Genomic DNA, 8,133 nt, shown 5'->3' with positions numbered 1-8,133 from the left:
AGGTAACGTTTTAACTATTTCACAACACAATTGTGTCATAGATAGATTAAAAGATAGCTTTAAATGCTGCTAATTTTATTATGTGAAGGAATTGTACTATTTTACTAATTAATATACCTGCATTTATTTAATCATAACTCACGTTGATAACAGTGGCATTGTTATATTTTACACACCTTCAAAAAGACCTCGTGTAAAGATAGAGTAATTGAAACGGAATTATTTTTAAATTCAAATACACTCATTTTGTCTTTAAGAAGACACGAAAAACTTAATGTCGCAATGGGAATAATAAACATGCATTTTCATATTATTCCAAAGGCATAGAAATGTAATAACAATAGATCATAAATTAATGACTGTTTCCTTAAAACTTTGTTGCTTAGCAACGACTAATTAATTTGTGGAGTTTAATTTTTTCTAGTTATACACATATGTTTTTATTCAAACTAACTGTTGTAGCAGCTACGCTCGTGTGCCATTTTTTTATTGTTTCATCCCCTATTTTATATCCTTTGGGGTAGAATATGTCAAAATCCTTTCTTAGCGGATGCGTACTTCATAGTAACTACCTGCATGCCAAGTTTCAGCCAGGTCGAGTTGTATGGGCTGTGGGTCCATAGATCGATTGATCCAACTGAATGACTGACTGACTGTCTAACTAGTCGTCTGACTTTTACGGTTGCGTTTTATTTATTAAGATTAATTATTTAAATTAAAATTGTACTGCGACACACTATTAGAGAGTGATACTCCAATAAAATATCCAGTGTGACTTGCTATGGCGTTAAATTTAATAGAAACTATAATTTTAAGTTAATTTACGACATTAACTCTTATTAAATTAACATCATGAAAGGTCAATTTATACATCGCATCACTATTAATCGGAACAGACATATTATTTGCTCTTTACTGATAAAATAAACAATATTTTGTATCCGCCGTGTAATAAAATTGTAACAGGGTCGCAGACATTATATATGCAGAATAAATTGAGGAAAACAATAATATAATATTTACAGGATCGAAGCTTTATAGAAGCCCCGAGAAGAAGAAATATTGTGGTCTTCTATCATACGGTAAAAATACTGATTTTTATACAAATTAAAAGTCATTGTTACTTAAATGAGGTGGAGGAAAATTTCTGTAGAACCTAGTCACGTTATCCAAGTGTCCAGACGATAATATTATACTATACAATAGGTATTTTCACAACAGATCGTGTTACATGTATGAATAATTTAATATTTTTGTTTTACAGCATTGAAATGCTTAATAAATGAGAAATTTTTAGAGAATAGACAGAGTTCGATGATGAGGCGGAACTCGAACCCGCGTCTTTTTGCCAAACCTTAGCACCGCCTAGCCACCCGTGATCCCGCCTCAGTACTCACTACAGACTCTTTCGGTTTTATGCGCCTAAGGGACACACCGAAAAGGCGCATGTTCGAGCCGTAATCAATTTTTTTCATAATGTTATTTTCTACAGATAACATAATTTAAATATGTATAATTTAACCTTTAAAAGCAAGACAAAAAGTTTAATCTAGAAAGACAATTATTTTGTTTGTCTAATGCTAACCTCGGACAGATTAATTCCAGATAAAGTAAGTCACTTCATAATTTCGGATGAAGGTTGGACGTGATCCAAAACCAGTCTCGATGGATTCGCTCCAAGATTACGCATTATGGTTAGAAAGGTAAACATTACCTTTAATTAACTTTTACCTTTTTGTAAAAGCTTTTATATAAAGTAACTAAATAAAAGTAACATCTATAGTTATGTAATTTTTGTGAATTATTCAAGTTGTTGTGCTCGATTTAACCAAAATATTAAAAATTCATAATTATCATATACATGACTTATTAAAAGTGCCATCAATAGAAAAAAATCGGTCAAGCGCGAGATAGATCGCGACATTAAAGGTTCTGTACAAAAAGGCATAGAGTGCCAGCCTGTACTTACCTTTGATTTTTTTTCATTTTGTGGATAAAGCAGCAACAGAAATACATCATATCTGAAAATTCAACTGTATAACTATCGCAGTTTATTAGATACAGCCGAAGGATGAACGGACCGACAGACAGACAGACAAACAGATAGACAGGTCCCGTTTTACCCTTAGTACGTCCCCCTAATTATGCGTTATCATGATAATGGTAGCTTTGATATGTCAACATGTCAAAGATAAAATGAAGCTTGCTTATGAGAGATTCCCGTATTTCAAATTTTATTTCATTTGACCGATGTTAACACAAAATAAATGGATATTCATATTTTCAGTATAAGCTAGTATGGTCTTATATTATCTGTAGTATGTGTTGTATAATACCTACATGACAAGATAAAAATACGCCATGGGGTTTGTCAGTAGTATAGACCCGATGGTCGTGGCTAGAAGATATTGACGAATATTAAAAGTGCTAAAAAGGTTTTTTGTTCTGCTTCATTATTTACTACAGGTTCTATTGTATTTTTTATGATTCGCATTTCCCATTGTTCATGTTCGGTCATGTTCAATAAAAAAACTTATCTATATTGACAGGTTTCTTCGTCAATATGTAAAAAAACAATATATATATTTTCATGTTTCCACATTACCACTAAGATGATCGTTCATCATGTAAATATTTAACATATGTCATCGTAGCGATACATGAGTAATTAAGGACTAGTCGCATCGAGGTATCTGGCCTCAAATTAAAGCCATATTGCGACAAAACAAGTATAGCATAACAACACTTCCGCAAAATCCAGCGGTGTGGTATCGAAGGTGAATGGCCGCAGGCTGCTGTTGACAATGCCAGTGAATGGGATACATTTTTTGTAAAAATATTAAAGCGCCCATACCCTACATAACCTTATAGAATTTTTGTAAACGACCATATGAATAAAGCTCAGACAGCAAAACTAAATCCTATCTACCATCTTTTCATCCACACTGATCTAACCAACGAAAAATATTTAAAAAATAAACCTTTGAACCTGTTTTTCGTTAGAACTCGTTTTGTCTAGTTAGAACTAGCTTTTCTTAAAAGTAAAATTACTAGTACAGTTTTATGTTAACTGTGGTAGAATTAACTAACTACTGAATTGAACTAACACTCAAAATTGAATATCAATTAAAACGTTTTCATGTTTTTTTTTTCGTTTCCCGCTTAGAATGAGATTTCAGTAGAAATAGTGTAGATGCTTACTGCAACTGACATTATGAACTAGTTAGATTATTTAATTATCAATATTATGAATATAAGCTTTAGTTACAACTAGTCCTAAATAAGCAAAACGCGCATTTTAACGTGAAAATGAATTTAAACGATATAGACACTATTGAAATATTTGCATAAATTCGATTTCATTTCCTTCAAAATAATATAACAAACATGAGAACATTTTTTAAATTATTTTACAAGGAAACTTAACATTTTATCCAATATGTTAATAGGTAATTACTTACGTATACATTATACTGCCTTTTCCGCCATAAAATTTTATCCAAACAAATAATAAACGTTGAAAATATGAATATCAAAGACCTTAAAAATTCGAAAAGTATATTTACGCTACACTTAATATTGTGTAATATTCTGATTATGTGCAAAAACGTAATTTAATACATTTTGTTCTAAAGAGCTATTATTATACGAGGATATAAAATATTAAATTTTTATAAAATCTAATAAATAAAATACCTTCAAATATCCTTCAACTGATATTTTTATAATGTATTATTATTTTACATAAATAAATATTTATTAAACTTAATAAATTATAGAAGAGTCAAAGGAAAATTTACCCATACTCTACATTCAAATTTGATTTAAATTAATAATAATTAGCTAATAGTAATGGCTTATTCAAAACTGTGACTCTCCTCAATTTAAACTAAAATTTATGGTACACTTTTATATCTTAATTAAGAATAAGTAGGCCAATTTATGGTTTGAAAAATAACGTATATGCCTCGTTCTTGTTTCACTTCTTGATTAAAATGTTAATAGACTTAATTCTCATCTTATTAATTATGAAATAGCCTTCTCGCAACATTGAACTTGCATTATGACACTGACCCAATTATTGTCTATGGTTCATTGATCCAATAAGACCATCGACGTCAATGATCTATTCAGGCGGATCGATAAAAATTCCATTGCACGGGTACCTTTGTTCGCAATAATAAACAAGAACTAACGATACGTTATTGAATAAAAGATTTTAACTTGTTAATAAGCATATAGTAGAGCTCAATGTATATAGGCTATGATTAGGCTGAAATTTTCTCCGGCGGTGCGAGCCAAGTTATAAAAATCAATTTTATAATATCAAGGATTTTTGATATATTTCATGTGGTCGTTTTTGGGAACGTATTATTTGTTTTGTAAAATAATGTCCTCCTTTACTCTACAAAAAATCATCTATTCAATTATTTTTAATCTAGCGACCCGCCCGGCTACGCACCTGTGCAAAGTGTATCTCTGCTAGGTGTTTTATGCATGTAATACACAGAAAAAACTATGTTGTATGTAATGCTATCTATTCACAAAACTCATCAATATTCGTTGCGTAGTTTTAAACATCAGACATAGGGACAGACGGCGGGAAGCGACATAGTGATACAACCTACCATTAACACCTACCTACTTAAAATTAAATAAGAAAGATAATAAATAATGCACTTATGTTGCAATACTGTTGCTTAAAAACGAATTGTATCCAACCAAAAGTATGCATATGCATATAGATGTACCTGTCACGTATTTGATTTCAAGATCTTAACAATTGTACTATCTAATTTCATTAAAGTCACACGACTTAATTATATGCAGATATTAAATTCTTCTCGATGTCTTTTTTCATTCCGTTATGGCAGAGCAAGCACAGATGGGCACCCTGATGTTTAGTGATCACCACCAGCCAGAAACACTAGTAAATCTCACAACGTCAACTATATTGTCAGTTTTATTTTTGATTTTATTCTTCAATCATCCACACTTCACTGACACCATATTATGTACGTTTCCTTCAATTGTACTCCTGCTCATAAGTATGCTATTAGACAATTATTTATCCGTTTACAGAATCTCATGATTTCATCCTTCACCTTGCAGTCTTACCATTCAATTATAACGTAAATACGCAAAAATGTTTCATTACTTAACAATATTGGTGCCAAGTTCATCGCGCGCTCCAATCGCCGCCGTTGTGTCAAATTACAGTATTCGTTATGCTAGATAAAACACGTCAATATTTAATACAATTGGTATTGATAATGATACTTTTATTTGTCACTTCTTAATAAAATTACCTAATAAAGCACCATAAAGCTGTCAATTAAACCCAATGCTTTAAGAACTTTGATTTGTAAAGCTCGCCAATTTAGCAATTATATTATATCACCTAGTTATTTTTACTAAATAAACGACATCGCTCTGTGGATATGGATGTGGATTGGACATTAAATTTTGTGCATTAACACAGTTTATAGATACGAATCTATACATTATTGTCTATTCAAAAGTATCTATTCAATATTAAGTACAGATCAGTGCAAATTTTGGAAATAGAAGGATAGCGTTAACATCCTCTTATGTACCGGATCATCCTATAGTAGCTGCAGCGCCTACGTGGTAAGTTATGCCACAGATAATATAATACTAGGTATACAAATAATGCTTACTAACTATCCTGTAATAAATTCCTCATAGAATAAATTCCTAAACAAAAGCTGTATCACTGCGCATTACATTTAACCAAGTACCTTTAGCTACAATTATGATTTGCTATCATAAAATATAAAGTATAAACTATATAGGTAGTCATTGACCATAGACTTGTTAGGTCATACATCAGACTTTTTCTTAGGTTAACGATATAGCCTCACTTTTTGTTCCATTAGTCACGACATCACGAAGTTACCATGGATACAATATATTGGATACTAACTGCGTCCCGCGGTTTCATCCGCGTAAGTCCGTATCCCATAAGGAATATCGGGATAAAAATTACCTATATGTTATTCCAGTTGTCCAGCTGTCTACGTACCAAATTTCATTGCAATCGGTTCAGTAGTTTTGCGTGAAAGAGCAACAAAAATCCTTACAAACTTTCGCATTTACAATATCAGTAGGATATGATTATAGTTATTACTTTGTAAAAAACAACCCTCATCAAAATCCCCTCGTTTAACATTTAAGCTACGTAGTAACTATTTAATAATGATTTAAACTGTGATTTAAGTCCGAACCATTAATACATAGCCAATTCCTACAATGTGTTTATATGCCAATACAATTTATCATATTCCCAACAATATTGTGTATAATTTTTTACCTATACGCCTTATAAATTGATGTCTACAGATTGAATTTATTAACACCCATTTTGCATATCATCGTATGAAAAATATAAATAAAAGCAGAAAAATAAACATATTTAATTGATAAAAAGAACATCGTATTTATAGAAATAAGCAAATCGTTTTGAATAAGAATTTATACGACTATTTCATAATCTTATGACACTGGCTACAACATAGTTGGCTCGTTACAAACACATTAAGAAATTAACATTGAATTACCTATCGTATTTGATTAAAAATTCAATTGCATTTATAATTTTAACCGATATATAGCTGGAATAGATTAACAGACCGGAAGGAAGGATGTAGGGCGGCCTTGTCACCACTTCCGACGTCTAGAGATAGGGTTCACAGCTTGACCTTCCTTATGACTCGATAGCTAAGCGTAAATGAATTCGATTAGAAACAGAGCAACAATTAAAAAAGAGAATTAAAGGTAACGATGAAAAAGATCTGAGAAAAAGATTCATATTCGTCCTACAGCTCTTTATTTGAAATCTCAATTCTGATTTGAATTAATTTCATTTAACTTCACCTGACAAGGTTGATATTTTTTTAAAGAGTTCGGTATTTTTAAATTCATTTGAATAACAAATACAGAGCAGTTTTTTTAAACAGGTAATAATTTACATCTTAATGACATGATTTCTCATTTTGTTTCAAAGAGGTGAGCCCGGTTGACGAATAGCAAGAATTAGGCATCCCATGATGAAAAGGTGATGAAAAGCTTCTTCCAAATCCCAATACAGATTATCACAGAGGACAGTATCTGAATACATTTTTTTTTTATATTATGCTATTGTCTTGAAAAGCTACAGTGATTTTATTAGAATCTGTGTGTGTGATCCCCTATTAGCATTTATTCAATAATTAGCTTATCTCATTTAATGAAATGTATATCATTTAAATTTAAAAAAATGTTTTAGATAAGTTAATAATCAATTAGCTAATTAGTTTTAAATACTTTCAATGTTAAAGTTATCGTTTCATGACGAAGATGTTTTTTTATTTAATCCGTATTGGTATCCTGCTAATATTATAAATGCGAAAGTTTGTAAGGATGTGTGTGATTGCTACTCTTTCACGCAAAAACTACTCAATCGTTTTCAATGAAATTTGGTACGTAGATAGCTGGACAACTGGAATAACATATAGGCAACTTTTACCTCGATATTCTTACGGAATACGGAATTACGCGGGTGAAACCGCGGAGCGCAGCTAGTAATTTATAACAATGACTAGCTGCGCCCCACGGTTTCACCCGCGTAAGTCCGTATCCCGTAGGAATATCGGGATAAAAAATAGATGTTGGCCGATTCTCAGACCTACCCAATATGCTTACCAAATTTCAGAGGAATCGGTCAAGCCGTTTCGGAGGAGTATAGAGACTAACATTGTAACACGAGAATTTTATATATAAGATTACAACGTACTCTACATAGATATTCGCCGGTCGACTTTCGACTTTCGCGAAAATAAAATTGTCATGATAATACTGACCCTATGATAGTCACCTTTTATAATTGTCTTACAAATGTTCCATATGATGTGAATTTTGTTGAAATATTTTATTTATGTGTTCTTTGTTGTACGTTCTATGGGTAATTACGTAAACAATTTTATTTTATTTTTTTCATGTTATTTTATCTCTTAATGCGATATTTAAATTGTATAAAATGTTATTTTATTATTCTATGACATGTATTTTCAATCATTTTAATTGAGACTTAAAATTTGTGTAAAATATTTAATAAAATTTGTAATTAAAATA

This window comes from Zerene cesonia, chromosome 19 (genome assembly GCF_012273895.1).
Source record: "Zerene cesonia ecotype Mississippi chromosome 19, Zerene_cesonia_1.1, whole genome shotgun sequence".
NCBI classification, from domain to species: Eukaryota; Metazoa; Arthropoda; class Insecta; order Lepidoptera; family Pieridae; genus Zerene; species Zerene cesonia.
This window is presented reverse-complemented; position numbering follows the sequence as displayed.